We start from the raw sequence: 18,850 nt of genomic DNA on the forward strand, positions 1-18,850 counted from the left end.
CATGTTGCTGGAGTTGACCCTCTGGCATACATCCCTCCAAGCTCGTCGGTAGTCCTTATGATTCGGCCTCCTGCCATTGTCTGGGTAGAGAACATCTCGCCGGCGCTCCACTGCGGCCACCAATTGCTCCAGAGCCTCATTGGTGAAGCGCTCTCCTCTCTGTCTCACCTTCTCCATCTGGTCCAAGTTTCTAGCGCCAGAGAAGGGCCTGCGCCGATTCTGAGGCCTGCAAGGTGCAGAGTGTGGATGCTGAAGCTGACTGGCCCACCCCTTTAAGAGCTGGCCAGCGCCTGGAAGTCTCGTGGTCATCAGTAATTGAGAGCACCTGCGCTGCGCCCGTCCGCTCCGATATTGGGTTGCGCCGGAAGTTTAGCTCCTTAGGAGTCCCGTGTAATGCCTGAATTCGCGCCTCAATCACCTTTAGGGGCGATGCAACCCAATATCGCGCCAAGTGGCGATAAGTTGCGTCTGGCTATAAACTTTGCGCTGCGCCAATTCTAACGCCCCAAGCGGGGCTATACCCAATTTCTAGGCCATTGTCTCTAGTCTAAATTGCTAAGACCCCAGGATTGGGTCTTAGTTTCATGGCATTTCTTGATTGGCTTTCCTTTCAACATGTGTCTGTCTGCAGTGGCTGGTGCCATTTCTTGATTAAGTTAATTGTTTGTTAACCCCTTTTAATGGCTCTTGAGTTTCGATGGTGAGTTTCGATGCTATCTCTGTGGGGAGCTTTCCTGTTATGCAGGTTTCCTTTGTTAAGTTTTGCTCTGTTGTCTTGAGCAGGGAGATCCATGCACATCAAATTCATCTTTATTACATACATCTTATATATTAATAGTCTTGAGTCCATCACACATACAAAACATATAGGCCTAGAAATTCAGTATAGCCACTTTTGGGGCGGTAAAGTCGGGCGGGCGCTAAAGTTAGCGCCCGCCGGAAAGTGGAGGCCACTTCGCCGAAATTCAGTAGCTTTGGCCAAGGAGTTTGGGCGAGCGCTGAAACTGGCGTTGCACTCCTATCTTTAGGCGCTAAGCTGGCGGTGCAGACTGATAACTCCGAGGCCGGGCGCAGCGCAGGTGCGGTCATGTTTTGATTGACAGCAGACACCCTGACGCCGGCCAGCTCTTAAAGGGGGAAGGGTCGACTTTGTCTGCAGCCACGCCCTGGATAGTGGAGCCCTGCAGCTAGGCCTGAACACTGCTGGTGGACCCAAATAGCGCCTGAAGCCATGCAGAAGGCCCGTGAACGAGCGCAGCGCTTCTCAGAGCATGCTTTGAGGGTGCTGCTTAGGGGGTTGGAAAAGAACAGAGAGATCTTGTGCCCGGACAGTGGCAAGAAGGCTCCCAGGAGGCAGTACAGGAGAGCCTGGAGGGAAATCGCCCAGAGGGTGTCAGCCAACAGCGATGTCCCCAGGACTGGTGACCAATGCCGCAAGAAGTACAACGACCTCACTCGGTTGGTCAGGGTGAGTACCCTTTCCAGTGTCCTCCTCATCCTTGCATATGCACCTCACATTATGGGCAAAGGGACCTCAAAGGCCTAATGGCCAGCCCTCCTCCCGCAGCTATGGCACTGGCATGATCATCAATAGCACTTTCTGCACTTAACACACTGGCCAAGCTATTCGACCATGGGAGGCAGTGCACACAACAACAGGGCACCACACTGGCCAAGCTATTCCACCATGGGAGGCAGTGCACACAACAACAGGGCACCACACTGTACTTAGAGGCCGTCCTTTCTCTTGCAGGCCAAGCTGGCGCAGAATTTGAAGAGCCAGACTGTCAGCGGGGGAGGCCGTGCCCAGTTCCAGGAGCTCAGTGAGCTGGAGGAGAGCGTGGCTCGACTCATGCGTGGCCGGGTGACTGGCCCCGTTGCTATTGGAGATGCCGACCCTGTGCTGGGCCCCAATGGTAAGGACATGACCGTTTGGACCTCTCTGGTTCCCCTTGCGCTTCAGATCTACATCCTTTGCCACTGTCCCACCAATGCACATAATGGCACCACTCATGCCTCCCTCGCTGACGCCCTGTCCTCACTCTAAAGCTACTCTTGTGCCTTCCTGCTTTCAGCTGGTGAGGAGGAGGACCCTGAAGCTGAGAGTGCCAATCCCTCGGAAGAGGAGGACGACGAGGACCAAGAGGAAGGCGGCACATCGGGGGAACCCTCATCCGCGCCAGGGGATGGCAATGGAGGGGACACGTCTTGCCTGGAGGAGAGCCAGGGGGAAGTGTTGCAGGGGGGTGTAGCTCCTGGGCCCAGTGGCGTCCAGGCATGCGGGAAGGGTCGGGCAGCACGGCTGCCTTCTCCCCAGAGGGGGGAAGTGTTGCAGGGGAGGGCAGTTGCTGGGCCCAGTGGCGTCCAGGCACGCGGGAAGGGTCGGGCAGCACGGCTGCCTTCTCCCCAGAGGGGGGAAGTGTTGCAGGGGAGGGCAGTTGCTGGGCCCAGTGGCATCCAGGCACGCGGGAAGGGTCGGGCAGCTCGGCGGCCTTCTCCCCAGAGGGAGAGTCCGCCCTCCAGTCCGGAGACGGTCCTCGCCCAGGAGGTGCGCCTCCTTGATGAAATGTCCGCGGCCTCGGAGCGGCGCCACAACGAGTTCATGGGGGTTGTGGGACAGTTGCCTCAGGCCATTGAGTCCCTGGCTCATAGTGTGGCCGATTTCGGGGACTCACAGGCCAGGGGTGTCGAGCAACTCGCGGTAGCACAGGCCAGGGGTGTCGACCAACTCGCGGCAGCACAGGACGCGAGTCGCGAGTTCATGAGTGGTGCCGTGCAGACACTGGCTGATCTGATGCGGGCACAGACCAGGGCAGTTCGCGCACTCACTTCTGCCACACTCGCTGTGTCACGGAAGCATCGCCAGGGCACCCGCCGCCCTGCTGCAGCACAGCGGTCTGGCCTTCACCAGATTGCTGCGCTTGCTGCAGTGCCAGCCCGGCCGAGTGCCAGTGTCTCTGGCGACCAGCGAGCGCCTGGCATCAGCCAGCTTGCCCCCATTGCTGCAGCCGCCACTGCCACTCCCCCAGCCAAGGTGCGATGAGCTGCTGGAGAGACGGATGCTGGCCAGCCACAGCTGCAGCAGTCAGCAGCCGGCCCCTCCAGGGCCGGACCTCGTCTCGGCCGACCCCCAAGGGCATCTGCCGTCACGCATTGTGCCTCTCAGGAGCCTTCCCCCAGCCTTGCAACACCCACAGGGCCCAGGTTGAGGCGGAGCAACAGGTCGGGCAGGGGCCGGAGAAGCCTGCACAAGGACTCGCCCTCTCGGCACACCAAGTAGAGTGTGTTGCCAACTGTTTTTTTTATATGGGGGTGTTTGTGTTCTGGAGGGGGGGGGCTTATTTTGGTAAGGCCGAAGATGAAGGCAAATGTTTTTTTATATGGGGGTGTTTGTGTTCTGTATGGGGGGGGCTTATTTTGGTAAGGCCGAGGATGAAGGCCAATTGGATGGACAAGTGTTGTTATTCCTCCCCAGGTTGTGGGAGTGAGATATGTTTTTGACTGTTTTTTGGGGGTCTTGTCTGTTTTTCTGTTTCATGTGGGAAGGGCCCTGAGTTTGTTAAATAAAGCTTTTTATTTATTCAGCTTGTCCAGGTGTCATGTTTCAAGTGGTTGTTGCGTTAACCGGCTGAGGGCTTGCGGAGCGGCTGCATTCAGGTGCGTTCATTGCCACAAGCCATTCCCTGACAGGGGGCCTAGAAGTGTCGTTCAATAAGCCGCCGGCGGACGGCCCTTGGACCTTGTGGCTCCCTCCTGGGCTGGTACTCCTCCTCCTCCTCCTCCTCCTCATGGTCCTCCTGCTCGTCCTCCTGAGGTGGTGGTCCAACGTGAGGTGGCAGTGCCTGAGTCCTGCGGATAGCCAGGTTGTGCAGCATGCAGCAAACGATGACGAACTGGGAGACTCTATCCGGCGAATACTGTAGAGATCCGCCGGAACGATCCAGGCAGCGGAACCATTGCTTGAGGACGCCAATCGTTTGCTCTATGATGTTCCTTGTGGCTTGATGGCTTTCGTTGTATGCCTCCTCCGCAGGGGTCCTGGGCGCGCGGAGCGGGGTCATGAGCCATGTACACAAAGGGTAGCCCTTGTCCCCAATAAGCCATCCCCTTGGTGGAGGCTGTGCCTCGAACATGTCAGCCACAGTAGTCTGGCGCAGGATAAATGCATCGTGGCTGCTTCCTGGAAAGCGGGTATTGACAGCTAGGATGCGCTGCCTGTGGTCACACACCAGCTGTACATTGAGGGAATGGTAGCCCTTCTGGTTGCGGTAATCCTCGGCATTGTCGATAGGTGCCCGCAAAGCCACATGCGTGCAGTCAATGGCGCCCTGCACCATGGGGAAGTCGGCGATCCTGGCAAATCCGACTGCACGCTGCTCCTGCCTCTCTAGGGTCATGGGGAAGGAGATGAATTGGTGTCTCCTTGCGAAAAGGGCATCGGTGACCTGCCGGATGCAGCGATGCACGGCGAACTGGGAGATGTTCGCTATGTCCCCAGCAGCGGCTTGGAAGGAGCCGCTTGCATAAAAGTTCAGAGCCACCGTGACCTTCACTTCCACCGACAGAGACGTCCTGCACATCAGCTGTGGACGCAGATCTCTGTGAAGCAGCTGGCAGATCTCTGCAACCACCTCCCTTCTGAAGCGCAGCCTCTTAACACAATGCGCGGCAGTCATGGTGAGATAGGACACCTGCTGCCGGTATTCCCTGAGTGGGTAAGGCCTACGTTGCCGACGCCTGATGGCCCCTCTGCGTCTAGGCATGGCTGGCCCTCTCACACAGCGTCTGCGAGCCCTTCGCACATAATGCTGGAACTGAGGGTTGGAACCCCATGCAGCCCCCATAATAAACTTGCAAACAGTGAAATCACAATGAGTCAAATTTCAAAGCTCTGGCCAGAAGCCAAAAATACCTCTCCTATGTTGTCCCAAATCAGTAAGGTCTGTTCCTTGGTCTCTGTCCAGAAATCCAAAGCACTAAAGTCATTGCAGCAAAGTGGCTGGCCTTTATAGTTCAGTCTAAGTGCCCTTTAATTAGCGCTCCCCGAGGCCCGCAGGGCCTCTGCTGCGTTCCACTTCACAGTTCTTAACAGCGCCACGCCCACATTGGGCGGGCGCCACTGAATTTCCGGTTTGGGGCGCACAAACAGCGTTGCACGACAAAATGACGTCATAAGCTGCGCGCGCAGCTAAGCAGATGCAAACACTTTGCGCCGGCGTTAAATGTCAACTGAAGTTGGGCGTAGGCGCAGATCGGCCTGCGCCCGGGCGCTAAGTGCCTAGCGCTGGAAATCTACCCCTCTTATGGCGTTAACGGCTGGCGAACGCAACTGAATTTCTAGGCCATAGTTTTGTTCTTACACCGACAACGCCTCAATTTTAAAATTCTCATCCATATTTTCAAATCCCTCCATGGCCTCGCCCCTCCCTATCTCTGTAACCTCCTCCAGCCCTACAAGCTTTTGAGATCGCTGCGCTCCTCCAATGCTGGCATCTTACACAACTCCGATTTAAATTGCACCACCAATGGCAGCCATGCTTTCAGCTGTCTTAGCCCTGGAATTCCCGCCCATAAACCTCTCCGCCTCTCGACCTCTCTCTCTTCCTTTAAGACTCTCTTTAAAACCTACCTCTTTGACCAAGCTTTTCATCATCTGTTTCTATGGCTCAGTTTCAAAATTTCTACTGATAACGCTCTTGTTAAGCACCTTGGGATGCTTTGCTACTTTAAAGGCACAATATAAAGGCAAGTTGTTGGTGTTGTTTCATTCAGTGGTTATCTCTCTGGTGTAGCCACCTGACCCCAGCACACAATACCAGGAAAAGTTGCGGGTACTCTACTTGTTTTATAGCCTAAGACAACCAATACTTTTGGTGCTCTGGGTGATGGAGCTTTATAAGTTTGTTTTCAGTTCTATTTGGTTATGATGCACTTTTATATGTAGACGTGTGAATAATTATCTGTTGTTGTGGAGTTCCTCATTTTTTGATTGTAGCTCAACCTGTACTCAGCCCTCAACTCTCTCCCTGACCTGGAACAACTGCAGCATCTTCTTGAGCACATTTTATTTCTATTTTATTTACTTTCCTACAATACAGCAGTGACTACACTTTAAAAGAAAGGTACTTAGTTGCCTGAGAATTGCTTTGGGAGGTCCTGAGCTGAGGAAATGCGCCATCTTTTCTTCTTTCTTTGATTCGTTAACTTTCATTTGTGGCTTCTTTGTTGAAGGAAATATTCCAGAATGAGGAGTTAGGTAAGGATTATATGAATAATTTGGCTTCTGTTGGTATTGTAGACCTAAAGGGACAATGTCTGAGCAATTGTCTTTTCCCACTGTTCAGGTATATTTGTGAGTTAAAGTGTATTCTAAGGTGTCATGCCTAATCTAACTATAGTTGTAGGTCTCTCACTGACTGGAAGGAGCTGGAATGAGTAATCCCTTCTTCCTAAATCACCCAAGAAGTTAGACCATGAACTCATGAACTTGTGGCGGAGCCACCAAAGGACTCAGATCGTTTGTATATAATTCCTTTAACAGCATGTTAGCTACAACCTGTGTCTGTATCTTTATTTATACTGTTTAACTGTACAGAGCGTACTTACTTTAACAGCACGGTTAAAACGTGATGACATCATGCCGTTCATCACGTGATCCCCCACTGGCGGGAAGAACGTGATGATGTCATGACGTCAGCCACGGGACCGCCCCAGCAGTCCTCGTGGAGCCTCCGAAGAGAGCAGACCTATATTCGATGTTATCCTGCAGTTTCTTGTTAAAACCTGTGTTTCATTAAAGTTCATTTGTTTGATCGTCTGAGCAGAACTCAGTCTTTTAGTTAGGAACCCACATTCCTACATTGGTGACCCCGACTTTTGCGAACAGTTTTCGCAGAAGTTATTAAGCATGGAAACGAACGACGTGATTCTGAAACTGCCGCAGTTCTGGGAGCAACAACCAGCCGCGTGGTTCATCCAGGCTGAAGCCCAATTCGCCATCAGGAACATCGTTGCGGATCAGACCCGCTATTACTACATGGTCTCCGCCCTCGACAGCACCACAGCCTCACGGATCGTCAGCCTACTCGGTAGTCCACCTACTGACAGCAAGTATGATACGTTAAAGGCGCGGTTGCTACAAATGTTCGGGCTCTCGAAGTCCGAGCGCGCGCGCCGGCTTCTCGCTATGCCCGGCCTCGGGGACTCCAAACCGTCCGAGCTCATGAGCCAAATGCTCACGCTCTTAGGTGCCGAACCGGAATGCTTCCTCTTCAGGGAGCTCTTCCTCTGCCAACTACCAGTGCAAGTGCAGGCTGCCTTAGCGAGGTCTGAGGTCACAGACTGCGCAGAGCTCACTGCTGAAGCAGATAAGATTTTCACAGTAACCCAGCAGTGTTGCGCTGCCACGAGGCACCCATTCCCCACAGACACGGCTCCAGGTCCTCTTGCAGCGGGCTGGTGCTCCTACCATGCCTGTTTTGGCGCGAAAGCACGACGCTGCCGCTCTCCCTGCAGCTTTCGCCCCCAAAAAAACCAAAGCTCCTGCAGCGTTCCTGGCAAAGGAGGATCGGGTCTAATGGGCGCTCCGTGGCTGCGATAGCCATCGGATCTTCAGGGAAGCTTCTTTTCATCACTGACTCCCTATCGGGTCGACGTTTCCTTTGCGACACCAGGGCGCAGTGTAGCATCCTACCTGCGTCGAATCTCGATATCCAAGCTGGGGGCCACGGCCTTTCCCTCGAGGTGGCTAATGGCGCAGCCATTCGTACGTTCGGCAAGCGGCGGATCCAAGTGTGTTTCGGCGGTCAGCGCTTCTACTGGGAATTTGTCATGGCCAAAGTCTCGCAGGCCATCCTAGGGGCGGATTTTCTGTGTGCCAACGGTTTCCTCGTCGATGTACGGCACCGCCGGTTGATCAACGCGGCCACCTTCCACTCGATTCCGTGCCACCGTGGTAACGCCGTGTCACGCTCTGTCGCCTGCGCGTTCCCATCTCCGGATGACTTCACTCGTCTCCTCGGAGAGTTCCCAGAGCTGACCAGGCCCACCTTCTCCTTCTCGGTCACGAAGCATGGTGTTGAGCATCATATCACCACTACTGGCTCCCCGGTTTATGCACGGGCTCGAAGGCTTGAACCCGGCAAGCTCGCGGCTGCGAAAGCGGAGTTCGACACAATGGAGCGGCTGGGGATTATTCACCGGTCGAATAGTCCCTGGTCTTTGCCTCTCCACATTGTTCCGAAACCTGGCGGTGGCTGGCAGCCATGCGGCAACTACCGACACCTGAATGACGCCACTACTCCTGATCAGTACCCGATCCCGCATATTCAGGATTTCTCAGCCCATTTGGCAGGAAATTCCATCTTTTCAAAAGTTAACCTCGTCCGTGGGTATCACCAGGTTCCCGTGCACCCGCAAGACGTTCCAAAAACCGCATTCATCACCCCATTCAGCCTTTTTGAGTTCCTGCGGATGCCGTTTGATTTGAAGAATGCGGCACAGGCTTTCCAGCGCTTGATGGACTCTGTGCTCCGAGACCTAACTTTCATTTTCGCCTACCTCGATGACATCCTCATCGCCAGTGCTAGCAAGGAAGAGCACATCTGCCATTATGCGTACCCTCTTTACACGCCTCAGTCAGCACGGTTTAATCATCAACCCGGCCAAGTGCCAGTTCGGCCTGCAGCGGATCGAATTTTTGGGACACCGCATCACATTGGACGGCGCCGTCCCCTTACTGATGAAGGTGGAGGCTGTTACCTCTTTCCCGCGCCCGCAGACCGTCAGGGCCCTGCAAGAGTTCCTCGGGATGGTCAATTTCTATCACCGATTCATCCCTAAGGCAGCTCTGTTTATGCAGCCTTTGTACGAGGCCCTCAAGGGCAAGTCCAGTAAAGATCCAATCAGCTGGACGGCCGAGATGGACCAGGCTTTCGTCAACACAAAGAGCGCCTTGGCGAACGCAACCATGCTGGCGCACCCGCTTCCAGGTGCCACCATCGCCCTTACCACCGACGCGTCAGACTACACCATCGGCGCAGTGCAGGAGCAGTGGGTGAATGGCACGTGGCAACCGCTGGCGTTTTTCAGCCGTCAACTACGGAAAAATGAAAGAAAATACAGCACCTTCGATCAGGAGTTGCTGGCCCTTTTTCTAGCCATCCGCCATTTCCGGTTTTTATTAGAAGGACGTCACTTCACGGCTTTTGTCGACCACAAGCCATTGACGTTCGCCATGGCCAAGACCACCGAACCGTGGTCAGCTTGTCAACAACGTCACCTGACGTTTACTTCTGAATTTACCACGGACATTCAACATGTGTCTGGTAAAGACAACCTGGTAGTGGATTGCCTCTCCCGCGCGACGGTCAATGCGGTTCACCTTGGGATTGACTACGCCCTCATGGCTGCGGGTCAGGCCTCGGACCCAGAGGTCCAATCATACAGAACCGTCCAATCCAGTTTTCAAGCGGCCGACGTCAGTTTCCAGGTCGCAGGCACCACGCTCCTTTGCGACGTCTCCATGGGCGTTCCCCGACCTATCGTGCCAGTCGCATGGCGCCGGAAAGTGTTTGACGCCATACACGGGTTGTCGCACCCTGGTATGAAAGCTTCACAACGGCTAATGTCAGCGAAATTTGTCTGGAAGGGTATGCACCTGGATGTTCGTGACTGGGCCAACACCTGCGTGTTCTGCCAGAAGGCCAAGGTCCAGCGTCATGTAAAAGCTCCAGTGGTTACGTTCGCTGTTGCGGAGCGTCGTTTTGACCACGTGCATGTGGACCTGGTGGGGCCACTTCCGCCTTCCCATGGTTATACTCATCTCCTCACCATGGTGGACCGCACCACTAGGTGGCCAGAGGCAATTCCTTTGTTTTCCACCACTTCGGCAGACGTCGCTAGAGCTTTCATCTCCTGTTGGGTTGCTCGTTTCGGAGTACTGACGGACATCTCTTCCGATCGTGGGCCACAATTTTCCTCGGAGCTCTGGAACGCTGTAGCTCAGGGTCTCAGCACCAAACTTCATCGCACCACCGCCTATCATCCACAGGTGAACGGCCTGTGCGAACGATTCCACAGGTCGCTGAAAGCCGCCCTACGGGCCAGTCTTCAAGGTGCAGGATGGGTGGACAGACTCCCATGGGTCCTTTTGGGTCTTCGTACGGCGCCCAAAGAAGACCTGCAATCGTCCTCGGCGGAACTCGTTTATGGCCAGCCGCTCCGAGTTCCAGGTGATTTCCTCCCTTCTCCCACAGAGCCATGGTCCGCCTCCCAGCAACTCGTCAGCCACCAGGAAGCGGCCAGATGCTTCGCTCTGGTGCCTACGTCAAATCACGGCCTACAGAGGTCCCACGTGCCGGCTGAGCTGAAGAGCGCTGAGTACGTATTTATCCGCCACGACGCTCACCGGGATCCGCTCAAGCCCCCTTACACTGGGCCTTTCCGCGTCATCGAATCGGGAGACAAATCCTTTTCGGTCGACATCGGAGGAAAGCCGGATCATATTTCGGTGGACCGGTTGAAGCCAGCTCACTTGGACCTGGACCGCCCAGTCATCATCGCTCAACCGCCGAAACGTGGCCGACCACCCGCAGCTGCCGTGCCAGTGCAACCACAGCCGCCCGCCAGTTCGACCACACCCGCCGCGCCAGCTCAACCACAGCCACCTGCCAACTCGGCCACCGTCCATCAGCTTCCTCTGCAAGGTTATCGAAGTCGCTCGGACAGACTTGTCAGGCCTCCTCGACGTCTCATTTTACTGTTAAAGACAATTCTGGGGGGGCGCATGTGGCGGAGCCACCAAAGGACTCAGATCGTTTGTATATAATTCCTTTAACAGCATGTTAGCTACAACCAGTGTCTGTATCTTTATTTATACTGTTTAACTGTACAGAGCGTGGTTGTTGTGTATGTACCTTTAAGAGAAGAACTGATTTTATACTGCAGTACCGTCAGTGACCACCCCTGTATAAAAAGCCCTAGCAGGCTTCTGTACTTCAGTCTGACGTTACTCTCTGTTCAGTAAAATACCTGTTTATTTGTTCTCCCGCAGTCCGTGTATTATTGAGGCACGGACTCAACAGTGGCAACGAGCAGGTTCGAACTCACCTGCGGTACTACATCACCTCGCGGGGATCTTTCCCTGAGAAGAAGCTTCTTGGAGGTCAAAGTCTGAGCAACGGGCGTCGACCACGGGCAACCGCCCAAGGATCCATCGGTGTTCGGAGAATTGCGGGAGAGGCTGTGGAGAGCTGGGCTTGGCTTCCCAGTCAAGAGGTTCCAGCAAATCGTGCTGGTAGCAGGTAGTGCGCTGACCCTTCCGGACTGCAGCGGGCTCGAGCTCGATCGATCGGCTCTACAAAACGGGCCACGCAGCGTCGCCGGGAGGAAAGAGAGAGAGAGAGGGTGGAGCGCACAGGGCGCGGTCGGTGCTCAAGAACCAGGCAGCGTAGAGGAAATATAACGAGGGGCAGGAAAAGTGAGACGCGTCGAAGCCGCGGGTCGCCACCATTACCCTGTAGAACGCTAGGAGCAGCGTGGCAGCAAGGGGAAGAAGGAAAAGCCCAGGAGGCGCCATTTTATTCCATTGGGGAAGAAGGAAAAGCGCGGGAGGTGCCATTTTAATCCATTGGGGAAGAAGCAAAAGCGCGGGAGGCGCCATTTTAAATCACCCAAGATGCCGAAGAGTGGCAGTATCACTGCTTTCGACAACGAGGTAGAAGACTGGACCACGTATGTGGAAAGAATTGAAGTGTACTGCAATGCCAATGAGGTGGCCAATGGAAAGAAGGCATCGGTATTATTAAATTTAATGGGCGCGAGAACATACGGACTATTGCGGAATTTGATTACCCCAGCTAAACCAATGGAGAAAAGTTTTGAAGAGATTGTTAATACCTTACAGGAACACCTAAACCCTACACCGCTGCTGATAGCAGAAAGATTCAAGTTCCATAAAAGAAACCAGCACAAAGATGAGAACAATGCTGACTATCTTACGGAACTACGCAAGTTATCGAAGCACTGCCAGTTCAGAGCAGGACTGGCAGATACCTTGCGGGATAAGTTTGTCTGCGGGCTCCAGAGTGAATGAACCCAGAAACAACTACTTTCGGAAAAGAACCTGACGCTAGAACAGGCTTTCAGCGTGGCAGTATCCTACGAAGCAACAGCACGGGGAGCTGCGGAAATACAACAGAAACCACAAGAATACAGCGCTAACGAAATGGCGTATGGAGCAGAAAAATGCTATCGCTGTGGCAAAACAACCCATGATCAGAAGGACTGCTGGTTCAAGGACAAAGTATGCAGGCAATGCGGGGAAATGGGACATATAGCAAGAGCCTGCAGGTCGGGAAAGAAAACCAACACTACAAAAACTTCTAAGGAAAAGTACAAGAAAGTAAAAAAAATGACAGACAGTAGTTCGGAAGATCAGGAGAGTGATAACGACTCCGGGAGCAGGAGACTAAGTTCTCTAATGTTACACAACGTGATCGCAAAGGAGGATCACCGAACCATTTGGGTCACCCTCTTGACAGCAGGGTCCCAAGTAAAGATGGAATTGGATACAGGATCAGCCCTAACTGTCATGAATCGACGAGACTATGAGCGGCTATTCTCACACATACCCTTAAGGGACACGTCCATTGTATTGAAGACATACACGGGGCAAAAAGTCTACCCCAGAGGAAAAATAAGGGTGCCAGTTAAATACAACGGCAAGGAAACACAGAAACTGTATCTATATATACTACAAGATGGAAGACCACCATTATTGGGTCGTGAATGGATCCGAAAAATACAATTGGATTGGCATTCCATTCAGGCGCTAACTGTGACTGACAAAAAGGATGATGACATCACACCTGGATGACTGTCACAAATTCTAACTGATGCGAAAGAAGTGTTCCAACAAGGACTTGGGACTCTAAAAGGAGTAAAGGCAACGATAAAAATCGAAGATAACGCAAACCCAAAATTTTTTAAGGCCAGACCAGTGCCGTACGCGATCCGCCCAGCCATTGAAGCAGAACTGGAGAGTCTGGAGCGTTCGGGTGTGCTGTCCAAGGTGGACTGGAGCGAGTGGGCCACACCCATTGTTCCTGTAATGAATAAATCATTGAGCAGCATGCCTGGGGAGCCGAAGAAGGTTCGCATCTGTGGGGACTTCAAGGTAACTGTGAACCCAGTCCTGCACACAGTGCAATATCCACTTCCACGGATAGAAGATATTTTCGCCTCACTATCTGGAGGGAAACGCTTTACGAAGATTGATCTGGCCCAAGCATATCTACAAATGGAGGTGGAAGAAGCATCTAGGAAATACCTCACGATAAACACTCACAAAGGCCTTTACCAGTACAATCGACTGGTATTCGGGGTAGCATCAGCCCCGGCTATTTGGCAGAGGGCGATGGAACAAGTCCTGCAAGGGATCCCAGGGACCCAGTGTTATTTGGACGACATCCTGGTTACGGGCGAAAATGACAGTGAACACCTTGCCAACCTGAAGCAGGTGCTCACTAGATTGCAGGAATATGGGCTACGAGCCAACTGCCCCAAATGCGAGTTCTTCAGGAGACAAATCTCATATTGTGGCCACATGATTGATGAGGAAGGGTTGCATAAGTCGCCAGACAAGATTGAGGCTGTAGTCAAGGCTCCAGCAGCGGAAAATGTGTCGCAACTGAGGTCGTTTCTTGGGTTGGTGAACTACTACCATAAGTTCTTGCCAAATTTATCTACAATCCTGCACCCACTGAACACCCTGCTGCAAACTGGAGTAACATGGAACTGGAGTGATGAGTGTAAGCGTGCCATTCAGAAATGTAAATGCCTAATCACTTCAAAAGAAGTATTGGCCCACTACAACCCAACACTACCGATTCGGTTGGCATGTGATGCATCTCCCTACGGCATTGGAGCGGTGCTGTCACACAAATTCCTTGATGGTTCAGAGAGGCCAATAGCCTTTGCGTCGCGCTCGTTAACTTCAGCCGAGCGTAACTACGCCCAGATTGACAGGGAGGCCCTCAGCCTGGTGTGGGGGGTGAAGAAGTTCAATCACTATCTGCATGGGCAGAAATTCACCCCACTGACTGATCATCAGCCCCTGGTCTCCATTTTTAACCCAAAGAAGGGCGTTCCGGTGATGACAGCGCAACGGCTGCAAAGATGGTCACTTTTTCTAGGGGCACATCAGTACGACATAGACCACAAGGGTACGAAGCAGCATGGAAACGCTGATAGGCTGTCGTGCCTACCGTTGCCTACGGTAGAGGAAGCACCTGCAGTGGACCCTGTTGAGATATTCCATGCGACCATAGTCGAATGTCTGCCTGTTACAAACTCCAGTATAGAGAAGGAAACCCGAAATGACCCGACACTCTCTCGGGTCTATGATTTGACGGTGAAGGGATGGCCAGCACATGGTGACTCACTGTTGCCAGCATTCTCGCCAAGGAGAGAACAGCTGTCAGTGTGCCGGGGGACCTTGATGTGTGGATCCCGAGTGGTAATTCCACCCAAGTTGAGAGACAGAGTGCTCAATGAGCTTCATGAGGGTCGTCTGGGAGGGGTAAAAATGAAAAGCCTTGCCAGGGCTTATGTGTGGTGGCTGGGAATCGACAAACAAATCGAGGACCTGACCAAGAGCTGCTCAGGATGCCAGAAAGTCCAAAATGCACCACCACAGGCCCCTCTACACCCATGGGAGTGGCCCTCATCTCCATGGCAACGGGTACACATTGATTTTGCTGGTCCATTTATGGACTCAATGGCCAAGAAATTGGGTTGTTTGCGCCAGCGGTTAGCGCCTTAAGAGACCGAGAATTGGGGCGTTGCCTAATGTTGGGGCAGGCGCAATGAAGATAGCGACAACTCCCATATTGACTATACATTTAACGCCTGCGCTAAGTGTTTGCGCCCGCCCGCGAGCGCAAGCACATAATGACGTCATTTCATCGTGCAACGCCTTTTAGGGGCGCCTGAGCGGATATTGGGTGGCGCCCGGAGCCTTAACGCCTAGCACTATTAGTGACAGTTCCAGGGAGCGTTAGCAGGCCCTTCTCGGAGTCGGGGGGCGCTATTTAAAGGGGACAGCTCTAGTATAGAAGCTTCAGCCACTTGGCCTGTTCATTGCGATCGTTGGTGGAGAGATTTGGGGAGCTACTGTGGAGCAGAGTTTTTGGATTTTAGCATTAGAGTAATTGGGACCCTCAAACCTGTCCGGAGCAGTTGGAGCACTAGACCTAACAGCCTTCTGACCAACTGGCATCAGAATGGGAGATGCTTTGGAGGGCGACGGGCTCCTGGCCGAACACTATGAAGGGGCAGAAAGACGGCGGGAGAGAGGGCTGGGATTGGCCAGAAGGAGGAGGGGCAATGGAGGCTGCCCAATCCGAGGGTATGCTGCGAGGGTCTTTAGGGGTCATACCTTGACATGTCGGAGGAGCAGTGTGTGCGAAGGCTCCTAATCGGGATGGACGTTGTTACTGAGCTGTGCCACCTGCTTACTGAGGATCTGCAGCCGCATCAACGGTGCATGAACTCTCTGTCGGTGGCCGCTAAACTGACTGTTGGCCTCAATTTTTATGGCAACGGATCCTTTCAGTGAGCCATTGGGGACATTGCAATTATCTCTCAGGCTGCAGTCCACTGCTGCATCCGGCAAGTTACAGCTGCCCTTTATAGGAGAAGGCGTCAATTCATCACCTTCCCTCTGACCCTGGAGAAGCAGGTGGAGGAGGAGGAGGAGCATGCGGACGAGGAGGAGGAGCAGGAGGAGGAAGATGGAAGGGCTCCTGAAAGTGGAAGGGACATCCGTCACTGGCTCATGAGGAGTCGTCTCGAGGCCCCTCTGGCGGAATGATGAGTGTCTTAACTGCTGCGCACTTTGGATGTTAGAAAGCATCTGAAGGCCAGCATCACTGTAATTATTCACGTACACCTTAGCACATTTAAACTTCTCTTTATTGTCACAAAAGTCTTTCCTTACAGCAAAACAACGTTGTGATAATAATAATAACTTCCGGGAAGTTATGTCATCACTTCCTGTGAACTGTGAACTATGAACTATGAACTGTGTACATACCTCACTTCCTGTCATATGTCACTTCCTGTTGGACTGGTATAAATACTGGTCTGTTCAGTATTGTAAGAGGCTTCTACCAGAGGCATGGTAAAGACCTCTCTTGTATATAGTGTGTTTATAAGTTACTTAAAGCTTACTTTAAAGTTACTTGATGGTAAGACTCCTTTTTCTTACATCAATTTAAGTAACTTAGTATTTACACTCACAAATACTAGACCTTCGGACAAACTCGGAGTTAAGGATCCAGGGAACCACCCATCATGGAGAGAATCCTCAGACCTATTCGTCTGGACTTGGACCCGAATACACCAGCAGCTGGCAGGGTATGGAAGCATTGGTACCGTACTTTTGAGAATTTTCTGGATGAATGTAAAGCGGATGCTCCTGCTAGATTGAGGATACTTATCAATTATGTGACCCCAAAAGTGTTCGAATATGTTGATGAATGGGATAATTACGACGAGGTGATTCGGGCACTTAAGAAACTGTATGCCAAGACCCCAAATGAGGTCTATGCTAGACATCTACTGGCCACAGCCCAACAAGGGCCAGGGGAATCAATTAACGAATTCCTGCAAGAACTTCGCAGACTCAGCATAGATTGTAACTTTCAGGCAGCCTCAGCTGAGCTGTACCGCGAAGAAATGATTTGTGATGCTTTCATCTGCGGGATTGCCTCTCCATTTATATGCCAGCGTCTACTAGAAAGTAAAACACTTGAGCTACAAAAAGCTTTTGACCTAGCTTGTTCTCTGGATTTGGCAAAGAGAAATGCAGACCTCTATCAGCTGCCCAGATCTTGATCTGCTGCTGTAGCTGCAACCAGACAATTCAAGCGGTCTCAGGTGAACCCTATCATGGGGGAATCTAATTCTGATAATTCTGATGAAGAAGAGGAGGATGACCCCACTTTAGCAGCCTCTTGGCAATCTAGGAAGGAATGCTTCTTTTGTGGAGATGCTTTTCACCCTAGGAAAACCTGCCCTGCTCGCAATGCAATCTGCAGTTATTGCAAAAAAAGACACTTTGCTAAAGTTTGCCTATCAAGGGCCTCTACGAGGGCCAATCCAGCTAAGGCCTACCGAACTGCCCCAATTAGGGCCTATCAAGATGCTCCAGCTAGGACCTATCAAGCTTCCTCTCGAGCTCTCTCCCGAAGAAGCACACCGAGAGTTTTAGCCACTCTCTGTGCAACGACACCAATTACAGCTGCTTGCCCACAGAACCTGTCTCATGCAGCCACAAAAATTTCAATTAAAGGGCATACCTTAGATGCCTTAATTGACTCAGGAAGTACTGATAGTTTCATTAAGGAACAGATTGTTGCGAAATTGAAACTACATGTCTTCCCATCGGACCAGGCAATTGCGATGGCTCAGTCATCACTTAATACCAGAATCTCCGGCTTTTGTGTTGTTGATATGACACTTCATGGTCGTATGTATCCCTCCACCCGACTTTCGGTGCTCAAGGACTTATGTAGTGATCTCCTCTTAGGGCTGGACTTCCAAAATCAGCATAAGAAACTCACCATTGAGTTTGGTGGATCCAAACCCGGACTTACTATTTCTAATATACCGTCTAAATTACCGTTTTGTGCATTGTCAGCAGCTTCACTTGATGAACCCTCATTATTTGCCAGTATTCCGCCTCGATGCAAACCAATAATAACGAAATCGCGGCGCTTTAATCAGGAAGACCAATCTTTTATTGCGGCTGAAATCTCTCGACTTCTAGCAGAGGATATCATCGAACCATATTCGTCGCCCTGGCGGGCTCAAGTCGTCATTGTCAAGAACCCTCTAAAACCTCACAAACAGCGACTATGCATCGATTATTCGCAAACCATCAATCAATATACCGACTTGGACGCCTACCCATTGCCACGCATTGATGATATGGTTAATAAACTGGCCGAATACAAAGTGTTCTCAACTTACGATTTAAAAAGTGCCTATCATCAGGTACCCTTGAAGGTCTCAGATAAGCAGTACACGGCCTTTGAGGCTAATGGACGGCTGTACCAATTTTGTCGCCTCCCATTCGGGGTTACTAATGGAGTGGCTGTCTTCCAACGGGCAATGGATGGCCTGGTTAAGCAGGAAAACCTAAGGGACACTTTTCCCTATCTTGATAACATTACCATTGCAGGTCACGATCCACAGGAACACGACGCCAACCTCCAAAAATTTCGGGATGCCCTCCATCGCCGTAATTTGACCCTGAATGAATCCAAATCTGTTGAGTCGCAACCGACCATCAACGTCCTTGGCTACTGCGTAGGCAATGGTATCATTAAGCCAGACCCAGAAAGACTTCGCCCGCTCCAAGAGCTCCCGTCACCTAAGAATCCGGCTTCTTTACGTCGGGCTCTCGGTCTGTTTGCATACTACGCTAAATGGATTCCTCATTTTTCGGACAAAATCCAACCCTTGCTGCATGCTAGATCATTTCCACTGGGAACAGTGGCTGTTGCAGCCTTTAACCTTCTCAAAAAACAGTTGGAGAAAGCGGCTCTTCACTCCATTGATGAGAATCTCCCTTTCGTGGTTGAATGTGATGCCTCGGAGGTGGCGATCTCGGCTACTCTGAATCAGGAAGGTCGTCCTGTAGCATTTATGTTCAGGACCTTACAAGGTGCCGAGCTACGTTATCCTCCGGTTGAGAAAGAAGCCACAGCCATCATAGAGGCAGTACGGAAGTGGAACCATTTTCTAGCTCGCCAGCACTTTACATTGATCACGGACCAACGAT

Source organism: Somniosus microcephalus, chromosome 6 (genome assembly GCF_052327205.1).
Source record: "Somniosus microcephalus isolate GS21.2 chromosome 6, FLI_Smic_1.0, whole genome shotgun sequence".
Lineage (NCBI taxonomy): Eukaryota > Metazoa > Chordata > Chondrichthyes > Squaliformes > Somniosidae > Somniosus > Somniosus microcephalus.